The sequence below is a fragment of the Cryptomeria japonica genome, chromosome 8 (genome assembly GCF_030272615.1).
Source record: "Cryptomeria japonica chromosome 8, Sugi_1.0, whole genome shotgun sequence".
NCBI lineage: Eukaryota > Viridiplantae > Streptophyta > Pinopsida > Cupressales > Cupressaceae > Cryptomeria > Cryptomeria japonica.
This window is the reverse complement of record NC_081412.1, coordinates 334,515,831-334,528,257: the sequence shown is the minus strand read 5'-3', so window position 1 is coordinate 334,528,257 and position 12,427 is coordinate 334,515,831.

Here is a 12,427-nt window from a genome sequence, read left to right as displayed (position 1 = left end):
TATACATGTCATGAATAAATACTAGATGATGTATTAGGAATAGGAATATTTGATTCATGTTGCTAGGATGATTGGATGATAAACTTCTAGTTTGCATGGATGTACATGTTAGATGATGGAATATCACAAGGATGTAAGGAAACAAGATGACACATGATTTTGGACTATTTCATGTGCAAAGAACAACCTTTTATTTTTTGTAGCACTTAGCATTATGCACCATGTGTATAAGGTTTGACACACAAACAAAGAAGCAGAAACATAAATAGACTAAAATAATCCCTAGGCCACCTAATCCTTATCAATCAATTCCATCACCTAGACCAAGTCCCCATCACATAGTCCTAATAGACCAAGTCCATATTTCCAAGTACAAGTCCCCTTCACCTAATATCTTCCAAACTTAATTAGATAATCATATTATTTGAGTAATCCCCTTTTCCAAATCATCTCATAAACAATATAAATAATCAGTTACCCTTTTTCACCTATTTTCCCCCTCACATGTGGCTAAGATAATTAAATACTTTTCCTAATGGTTCTATTATTCTCTCCACCAACCCTAAGAATATATCTTTCCTAGATGCACATGTCCTTCATATCTCCAATGATGGATATCACTTACTAAACTTAGTAAATTCATCCTAGCCATTCACAATCTAACAACCTCCATCCCCACCCCTCACTTCCTCCTTGTTCTAGGGAAATCATCTCAACCATCCTCCACTAGTGATCTTGTCATAAAATCTTGAAACCATCCATTCCTCCTAAAATTCTATAAATTGAGGTACTCTTTCACTCATTTCAAAATCCGTCATCACTTGAGCTAAGTACATGTTAAATCAAGTAGTACTCAAGCAAAGGACTATCTACATATCAACTAGTCAAGGAGAACATCATTAAAACATGGAAGATTTGGAACATTTGAATTTGATTTTTAATGGTGTTGTAATGGTTGCACTTTTTCTATGAGCTCTGCTTTTAGAATTTTTTCTTTATTTTGAATAGTGACTCGCATGTTAGTTTGTTTTTGTTTCACATTTCAAATATTTGAGATTACAAGACCAATACTTTAGTAAACATGTTGTTAGAATTTATTTACCAATTGATCAAATTAGAAATTAGAATAATCCAAATGGAGCAAATTGAGTCTAACACAATATTTTTTAAAAATAAAAAAAATAGTTATGCCAACAATTTATCTTGAAAAATAAAATCACTACATAATTTGTTAAATGTTGACACATGTTTGTGGATCACCTTGAAATGAAATTTCCACAACCATAATAACTTATCTCCATAAAATCATAAAAGAGAAAAATATATAAACAATTGTTTAGAATTCATAATGGAAAAGAATAAACAAACATACCATCAAGATGAGACTTCATGTAAGTTGGGAAAACCCTCAAGAGGGAAAAGTTAATCTTTAAAAAGCACTCTGGCATTCATTGCAATTATCTAACTGTTGTCACCAAGATTGCACCCGTGAATGCTCAGTTGAAAGCTTAACAATCTTGTGAAACATGGGATGATTTCCAAGCCTGTGGGTTGCCTATGGTGGAAATCAACCTCCAAAGTGAGTTGGTTCTTTGGTGAAACCTCCTGTAAACTTGACTTGATGGGAAAAGGGATAGGAAGAAAACTTGAATTGGAACCTATCCTAAGAGGTGATGCACCAAATGATTTAATAATCCTAATGAGCTGCACTAACTCACAACACATCCTAACAAAAGAGCTTTGTTTATCACAGTTCAACTAAGCATGTAACACATAAATATTTCATAGAAAAGGGATTGATTTCAGAGTTTGCTTGAAGGAAAACAAATCATTATCACAACTTCAAACTCCTAAGACCAACTGAACACAATCTATAACCTATATTAACCATGCATCTTATTGCATTAATACCGTTTGAAAGAGACAAAATCAAAGAATTTGCATATAAACCACATAAATTTGATCAAATCCTTCATTTAACACAACACAAAAAGTATTAAGGAGGAAAACCTGCTGCTATTTTATTGAAAATATGAGAGTTGCTGCTACGAATCTTAAAAATGCTTCCATTGAGCTACAATGTCTCATTCCTTAATGTTGAATGCAAAAGGCAGAGAGAAAAAGGAACCCAATGGAAGCACTTTTCAGATTTGTAGCAGCAACTCTTTCATATTTTCAATAAAATAGCAGCAGGTTTTCCTCCTTAATACTTCGTGTGTTGTGTTGAATGAAGGATTTGATCAAATTTTGTGGTTTATATACAAATCCTTTGATTTTGTCTCTTCCAAATAATATTAATGCAAGATGATGCATGCTTAATATAGGTTATAGATTATGTTTAGCTGATCTTAGGAGTTTGAAGTTGTGATAATGATTTGTTTTCCTTCAAGCAAACTCTGAAATCAGTCCCTTGTCTATGAAATATTTATGTGTTACATGCTTAGTTTAACTGTGATAAACAAAGCTCTTTTGTTAGGATGTGTTGTGAGTTAGTGCAACTGATTAGGATTCTAAATCATTTGGTGCATCACCTCTTAGGATAGGTTCCAATTCAAGTTTTCTCCCTATCCCTTTTCCCATCAACTCAAGTTTGCAGGAGGTTTTACCAAATAACCAGCTCACTCTGAAGGTTGATTTCCACCATAGGCAACCCATGGGCCTGTAAATCATCCCATGTTTCACAAGATTGTTGAGCTTTTAGTTGAGCATTCATGGGTGCAATCTTGGTGACAACAATTTTTGGCATGCCCGGTGGGATAGATTGAGCTATCTAGGCTCATAAAAGTCACATATTTACTATTGTTTTGGTGTGAGCAGCAGTGATTCTAGCCTTTGGAGGCAAGATCTACAAACACCTGGTGACTCCGAGCTCAATACCACTAGTTTCAAGTAGACACAAGTGTTGGTATATTTCAAAAAATCTACTAATTCTGAGTTTCCAGCTCTTATATGAATAGAGATGTCAAATTTTCAAATACAATATGTATACCCCCCTCCATATCATGAGAATGCAGCTCCCACACCTCCTTATCAGTCATATCCTAGTAGCCATAATGCTGGTTTTAGCCCAAATAACTCTGTTGCAGCAGCAAACTAGCAAGTTTATCTTGCTTACCACCCACCCAACACTGCTAAGTCTTCTTGGCAGCTTAACCATGCCTATAACCAATCTCAAGAAGTTTTGAACCAACTCCAAAATGAAGATTTGGGAGTTAATGAAATAAAAAGTATATTGCAAGGCTTCACCGAGCAGATGGAAGAGATCAAGAGCCAACATGAATATAATGAATTAGCTTTCCAAGATTATCTTAGTGAACAACAAGATGAGTGGGCCTACAGGAAGAGTTGGCTCTTCAAGCCCAACTTCATAAGCAAGAATTGGAGGCAAAATGTAGGGAGTTTGCAAATCATTTTGCAAGAGAGTCACTTACATAGAAAAAAAAAATATGAGAAGCTTGCAAAGTCAGAGGCTCTAATAATTTAACCTCCATTAAAAGAACTTGTACTTCAGCAAAAGGTTCATTTACCCATTACCTTTCCAAACCCTTTCTTCGGTAAAGAGATTCCTCATATCAACACTTTGTGCTTCATGCAAAATGAGCCTATACCTAAGCAAGATCAGCTTGTAATTCCTCAAGAGCGGCCTCTTGAAGAACCTATTTGCCTTTCAATAACTCAAGAAGCTCCTCAAGTTGATCTATCCTATTGTATCCCTAGAAGAATGCCATATAGTAAAAAACAAGTTGGAGCAACAAGTTTCACAACAAGAAGATGGTGATCAATGTGAAGTTTTGCCTAATTTGTTTGAAGAGCAAGAGGCTATACAAATTTCAACGCCAATAAATCAGTAGGGACAACAAGATCAAGGTAATGATGTTGAAGTTTTTGATTTCCTATTTGATGAACTCCCTTGTTTTTATGATCAAGATGAAGAAATTATGCCCATAACAATGGAAAATCAAGTGGCTGAGTAGTATGAACAAAGAAATGATAATGTTCTTATACAAGAAGTTGTTGTTCAACTTGAGAAAATTCTTAAATCTGATCTTATATCTCAAGAAGACATTATTGACCATTCATCAAACCTTGTAGAAAGTTGCCATAAGTGTAGTCCTTTTATGCATAAAAGTAAAGAAGACATTGAGGAGGACTTATTTTGGCATGATTTGGAAATGTTTTATTCAAATATGGAGGATAAATCAACACCTTTTGAAGAGGTAATTCATGACCAGCAAGAGAAGGATGAGATAGAAACCATGGTTCATGAATCAGTTCTTTCCAATCAGCAGATCAAGGTTGAAGAAGCGGTCTATCAAACTGAGACCAGCAAGGAAAGATTAAGTTTCATTCATACAAGGGGTTGTCCTATAAGGAATCTAGTCTATTTGCAGGCCAAGAAGACAACACAAGACGAGCCTATACCCAAGCTCGAAGCTTCAATTGAAGAGCATCATTCTCAACTGGCCTATTCTCTTTCAAGCAGCAATATGAATGAACAAAATGAAGAGGTAATCCACTGTATTTTCATTCTTGAAGAAGTATTGTAACAATTGTTTATATTCCCATTCATTTTTCAGTTCTTCTTAGTTGTTTATCAGCTTGTAATAAATCCCAAATTGGGAAGAAGAGGTAGTTATTTTCAAAAACTAGTGAATGGTTTTTTGTGACCAAGTTTCTTTCTTGGTTAGCGTAGGGTAGAGTAGGTTTTTCATTCAGTTTTTCCCTTTCCTCTAAGTGTTGCACATCTTTCAGTATTGTTTTTCTAGTTTTGTAGTTTAGCTATTGATGTTCAATGCCTCTAGTAGCAAGTAAAGGTTTGATCTGAGTTTTCCCAAGCCATATTAATGACTCTTATTCCAAATGGATTGCTTAAGGCCATTGGTCTAATGTGTTTAGTAGGCAAACACCTTTGAGAGGTCACCAAAATGTTGCCAAAATTTACCTTTCAGGTCAAATTTTATCTCACACAAGGACTTTGGTTTACGTGGTATTTAAAATTTGGGAAAAGGTACTTACAAAGATTCTACGGTTTTGATTATTAAAAAATTATCAAAAAGAATAATTAAAGCAAATTCCATTGATTTTTATTAGAATATCCAATGGAGTCAAAAAATCAAAACATGCACATTTGATGAAGTCAAAAAAAAGGTTTTATGTTTCAAATTCATGCATCAGAGGGAAATAAAGAAAGGAAAAAGTCAAAATAAGATCCATGTATTGCATGAAGGGAATTAAAGTTCATCCATGTGGCATCAAGTTCAAGTGATCAAAATTTTGCCTAGCATGTTCAAATCTGCATTGATCTCTAACTCCGCATTGCCATTATCAAGTGTTGATGAGTTTGTGCCTAAATATCAAGTTAGGTCAAGTTAAGGTTGTGCTTTGAGTTTTCTTTCAAATAAAAATGCATGCTCCAAGTTTTCAATGAGGGCTTTGAGAAATAGATCACACGGTTCTCATCATTTTATATGGAGTTCATCTAAGAAAGGGGGACAACTCCAATGACTTTCAGTCTTCGTGATCATCAACAAGTCATTAGTAGCAGTTTCATAGGAGCTTTCAAGAGTTATCAAGGAGCTAACAAGGAGTTATATTAAGATCGTCCTTGAGGTAGGGTTTTAGCATTGTTCTCAAAAGAACCAAGCTTCTTACTACATTTTTTTTTAAAGATACTTATATATTCATATTGGAAGGCTCTTGGTGCATCTTGCATAAGAGTTCTGTCATAGAAATTATTAATTATTTGGTCAATATGTATAACTACACTAGGTATTAACAACAGTTCAGGAAAATATCAAATCACAGTCATAAGATGGGTATAATGACAAAAGCCTTGAGGAATATAAATCAGATATGAAGATTAGTTGCAAATAGTCCAAAGGGCAATCTATTCACAAAGATGTGAAGAACAACATCAATCATCACATACATCTGAAAAGAATGGTAATCTGAGTTTGGACAAAAAGAGTCATTTCTCTATGATAGTCATCCAAAGGATAGTCATAGCAAGAGCACAATGTTGTCAATAAAATTGAGCAATGCCAAGTAGATAAAGACTTATTTGTGATAACTATAACAGTCACAATAAAGACAGTTGAAATAACTTCAAGTGAAGAGCCATAGATCACAATATATTGCACCAAAAGAGAAGATTTGTTAAGAGCAACCTTCAAGCTTGACCATAAAAAGACTGGCTATAGTCATAGTGAAGATAGGTGATGTCTTTTGGTTTAATCAAAGAGGCAAATAACTTATCAAAAGGGTATCATGCAATATTCAAACTCATTCTAAATAGTAGGGTATAAGAAGCTATTAGATTTCTTGTACTTTGATTGTCTCGAGCAGTCATATCTTCATGATAACAACAATCATTAATGATGAAATAGCATTGTTTCACAGTCACCATCAATCAAAGGAAGTCAAGAAGATATTGAAGACAGTCCAAATCACTTTTAGACAATAAATGTTAGTGCATCAAAGGCGTAAGCAGCTTCAAAGAAGTCATAAGATCAACCAACAGTAGCAACATGAGGTTTTTATAGAGTTATCATAGAGCATGTCATGAAAAGCATAAAGACAAGTCTATAAATTAATCAAGATCAAAAGGGATAATCCTCAAGTCAAGGAAATGCCACATGTAAGACAGTTTCAAGAGGGTTCAAATGCAGTCATACTCATAGAGGGTAGTGACTTTTGAGGAGGACAATGACAGTCTCCAAGCAATGAGAAGCCTTTTGTCTAATGACAAATGCATCTCCTAGAGGTTAAGAGATAGGGGTTTTGACAGTGACAGCAAGGAAGCTAAAGATCAAAGATAAGCAATGTTGGCAATCATTTGATGATCATGAATAAGTACCACAGTCTAAAGGACTCACCTTCATATTTCAAAGGCAGTCCCATAGCATGACAAAAGAAGACACAAAGAAAATACAGACAAGACACGTCACTATCATAATCATCAAGATCATAGCAATAGTCATATTTCATATGACAACATATAGAGCAATGACAAAGATAAATGTGTAATAGGTCATAGAGCATTATAAAGGAGACTAAGATATTCAATAGACAATAGAGAATGCAATGATCAAAAGTACACAATCAATAAGGACTGGTATAAATATGAGTTTTAGAGAAGCCAATACAAAGCAGTCCATCAAAGAAGATGGGCCATAAGGATAGATTCCAAGATCTATATATTTTGACAGTATTAAAAGCTAAAGTATCCATGAAGGTAATTATAATTGATTATCAACTATCATGGTAGTGAATGGGAGGCTATTATAGTTTTGATAAAGTGTTGATACTTCATAACAATTAGAGAGAGGGGTTGTCATGAGTGTCTAAGGCATAGCCTTTTAACAAAGATCAGCCATTACCAGCTAAAGGGCTCAATAATGATAGTCCTATAAAATGGCAAAGAGAATACAATCACATATGACTGTCACAATGGTCATATGACTATCACAATCACAGTGTTTTCATGGTCATGGAAAATATCAAAAATAGATATCATTATCAAACCCTCTAAAGTGCAGAGTGCCTATGTAATAGCAAGACAATAGTCAATCAAAGGTCACAGTAGCATGATTGTGACAGAGCATGAAGAGATTCATGTCAATAAATATAGTGATCTAGGTCATAATACAAGATCAGAGACAAGCATGTGACTGTTATAAAATCTAAGAATGGTAAAGATAATGCATCCACGGTCATACAATGAGATCAAGAATAGAGATAGATCAGTCATACAAAAGAGCCTCAACAAAAGCATGATATTCAAAGATCAAAGTTACAAGCCAAGTAATGAAGACAAAATCTTAATGGTTGCAGTCACAAGCTATTGAAGGACAATGAGCTTCTCATGGGTGAATACTCAATATATCTTTCATAACACAAAGAATAGAGTAGTTCCAACCATAAAGAAAGATGAGGGATTCTTGTTGAATATTAGTCCATGAGCAGTACATTTAGAATCCTCAAGATAGTCCATATAGCTGGTAGGAGTGAAGGACGGCGTTTTGCAGGCCAATGATAGGAATCATGACAAGGGTCACAATAGATAGGTACAGTACGTTAAAGGCATCCATGATTGAAAAATCTAAAAAAGAGGGTAATATGCATCAAAGAAGTATGATAACCAATTCAGGGTCAGAAAGACAGAGATCTAACAATAAGCATACAAGAGGGTATTATTCACAGAGGCCTAAGATAGTGATAGGTGCACAAAGGGATGAAGTTTTAGTCTTAGAGAAAGTTAATATGATAGCAAGTTTCATTTTTAGGTACACATCACTCACAAAGTTCTCATGATCAAAACACAGTCCGACCTCCATGAACAACAATGGTAATCAGTAGAAAAATAGGTAATCTCTCTATCAACATCATTGTATACTCAAAAACTGCATGGCAAGTGAAGTTTTGAGACTGCTATAGCAATGTACAAAGCAGCCTTTGGTACAATGCAACCATCATAGAACAGCCCTTGAATAGAGAATACTATGATAATCCATTTGATAATAGTATAAGGACCAAATCAAAGAATTTTACAGTCAAAACACAATCATGAAGATTTACACAGCCAAAGAGCAGATACAGTCATTTGAAGGGCAATGGAAAAGATAATAGAGATTAATCACAACCTATGCATCATAGTCACCCTACCAAAGAGTCATTCACAGTCTCCTATGATAGTATACAATGACCTGTTCATTGTCAAAAGAAGTCTTTAACACTATAGAGAAAGATCACAATCCAAAAGAAAGAGCAAGGAACATAATACTTCCTTGAGCATCGACAACAAGTAGACAGTGCATTAAAGAATTGTTACAGTCCTCTTTCGAGTCGCCTCCTAAATCATGGTGAAAGCTTTAGAGATAGTCCAAAAAGTCCAAACTCAAGCTTAATATCATGTCATGAATCAGCTGCACAATCAGTTAGCAGGGCAAGAAGGTGGAGGTTTAGAAGCATGTTTCAGTTTGAGGCCTTCAAATAAAAAGTTTAGGAGTTGATTCTAGTAGTTTTACATCAGTTAAAGCTTCCTTATGGGTTGGTTATCACTTAAGGTCACTTCTGAAGCAGTCAAGCACCAGTTTCGTGTAATTCCACCTCTTTTCCTTCTTTCTTTTTACTCAAATTCGACCCCAAGAGGATAAATCATGTAGATGGAGATATTTTCAAGAAAGAAGACTTTTAGTTCAGCTTGAGTTAGAAGATGAAGAGGTGGAGTCCAGCAATCAGTCCACTTTCAGTTCATTTCAAGGCCTCTTCTTCTTTTTATCTTCTAATCTTCTTTCATTTTTCTCTAGTTCCTTTTTCTCTGCCTTAGCTTTTCAATAGGGAATGAGTATTGTAGCTCAATGGAAGCTTTTTTAGCTTGTAACAACAATTCCTTTCAGTTTTAATAAAGAGCAACAGTTCCTTTTCAATATTTTTCTTGATTTTGTGATGTAATTGAATGATTGGATGTATTTACTATGGTTTATTATTAAATCCTTTTGTTATGTCTCATTCAAAGAATGGTGAAACAAGGAAGTTCATGTTCAATTCAGGTCATAGATTGTGATGGGGAATCCTAAGGCTTCGAGGTTGAGAAAATTGGCATTTTCCTTCATACAAGCATTAGATCTGATCCTTTCTGTGAAATATTTATGGATTGCATGTCCTTATTTGAATTATGAATTTAAAACTCTCTTTGATGAAAGTTGGTTGTGAGTTATTACAACTGATTAGGTTTCTCAATCTTTCGATGTATCACCTCTAAGGATAGGTTCCAATTCAAGTTTTCTTCCTATCCCTTTTCCCATCAAGTCAAGTTTGCAGGAGGTTTCACCAGAGAACCAGCGCACTCTGGAGGATGATTTCCATCGTAGGCAACCCATGGGCCTGGAAATCATCCCATGTTTCACAAGATTGTTGAGCTTTCAACTGAGCATTCATGGGTGTAATCTTGGTGACAACACTAACTAACAAAATTATAATACACTTCTAAACTCTCCATGTAAGGTTTCTAAAACATCAAGCTCCCTAATTGCACTCTATCTAAATGAGAAAATTAGAATGTATAGTGTCGTAAATTATAACCCCTTGCAATTTCACACTCCTTTTTGGCCCTTGTGTTAGTGTGCCTCCTTGTAGGTCATTTCCAACCTATTTTCAACTTTCCACATTTAAAATGTTGTCATATGCTCATTTGGTGACCTAATTTAGTGTCTTAGACCTATGGACTCTAGACCTGCCTCTATTCCACTCCTTTTTAGGTGAACTATGATATTAGGTGTCATATTCTTGGCATACTAGGGCACCTAATGTCATAGTCCTAAAGGACCCAAATTTGAACCTCTTAGAGTGTTAATTCCTACCATTTGTGATCTAATCTTGAATTTTCAATATGACTATTGGAAGTTGGCCTAAAAGTGAAAATACCTTGAGAATCAAATATAAAAGAATCATTTTTAATTCATTTTATTGTTCATACACAAGCTTTCACTCTAATTCAAGAGCAAGTATTCTTCCTCAAGAGAAAAATTGAGTATAAGGAGCATCAAGCTACAACAAGTCATCTTCAATTATGTTTTCATGATGGATTTTGTTATGATTTATTATGATCGGCACTTGGAGGACTTATCCTAAGATAATTGTATCATTAATCAAAGGTATAATCGATTCAATTCAACATTTGCATTCAAGCATTTCACTTCAGATTTAGCCTCTTCCTTGTAGGGTAAGCTCTTTTTTTCTTATCAACATTGTTGAGGTTTACACCTACATGGGATTTGACTTAGACAAGCCCCTATAAAACCCAACAGCTCTTTGCCATTATTTTATGTGTATGATTCAGATTTAGAAGGGAAGGATTGGAAATTCAAAAGGTGCATACTTAGGCAAAAAGATTTAGACTTTGAAGAAGCAGAAAACCCATCACTGACAACCATTGTTAGTGACTGACATTTTTTTGATAAAATTTCAAGGAGATAATTTCTACAACATCTTGATTTGGGTTATGTTCACAATATTTGCATCTTAAACGTTTAGGTTAGTGGTTCCTATTGACATAGTCTGACACTTTCAGGCTCAAATTGTAGACAAGGTTCCTTTTTTATTCCTATTTTCAGATCTATTCTTAGAGTTTGTATATATGTTATGTAGCTTACATGGTTTCATTCAAAATTATTCCAACTAGAACTTTTTGGCTGAAAATGTTTTGATAGAAATATTTTAGTTGACCTACAATGTGACGTAGGTTTGTGCTTTTACCCTTCACTACATTACACAATCATTTAACCACACATCTCAATCCATGCTTCCACTCCTCACATATAGAACCTACAAGAGATGTTTAATATAATCTTATCCAAAAACCAAGAGTGACAAAAACCAACTTCAAATTCTACTCATGCACTTTCTTTTATGGAAACAAGCTTGCACAAAACCACTTTGTGGCATTATATAAACCATATGCCTCTAAACCATGACTCTAGATGTGAATGAGAAAATTAGAATCATGTAACCACATATCCCAATCCATGTTTCCTCTCCTCACATGTACAACCTACAAGAGATGTTTAATACAATCTTATCCAAAAACCAAGAGTCACACAAACCAACTTAAATAACTATAGATTGTACTTTCTTTTATGAAAACAGGCTTAAATGGTATTAAATAAACCATACGTCTCTAAACCATTACTATGTGAATAAGAAAATTAGAATCATGTAACCACACATCTCAATCCATGTTTGCTCTTCTCCTGTATACAACATAGACAAGAGATATTTAATACAAACATATCCAAAAACCAAGGGTTACACAAACCATCTTTAAAAGCCAACTCATGTACTCACTTTTATGGAAATAAGCATAAAACCATTAAGTGTTATTGTATAAACCATAAGTTTTACAAAATATTAAATATTTATATAATGCAAGACACCCACATTAAACTTATTTATCCCAATTTCATATATAATAGACATGTAGCCTCAAGAATGTCTAACCTGTTGGTTCCCAAAACCACAGATTGGAAAACTTAAGGGTTTGCCAATTCCTCACTTATCCAACAAGCTTTGGCCAACGAACAGGGATGGTCAAAGACCAAATCCCTCTACACTTAAGGCTCCACTGAACCTAGGTGGGTATACCTCTTTCTCCCAAGCGCAAAAGAGATTGTTTAAAGTAGATTTAAGCTTTTTAGCAAATTACAAAAACCGGCAATCTGTTGTTTTGCAATTTATGCTTTATTAAGTGCTTTAAGTAAAATGCCTTTGAAAAGAAATGAAAATGATTATAATAGTATATTAAGAATAAGAATGCTTTCAGGACTATAAAGAAATATGTAAGGATCAGTTCATATAGAATTCAAGAAGAATATTTCTCTATCAGGGACCTTGAATGCATGACCAACCAAAACCTTAAAAGATAAATAGC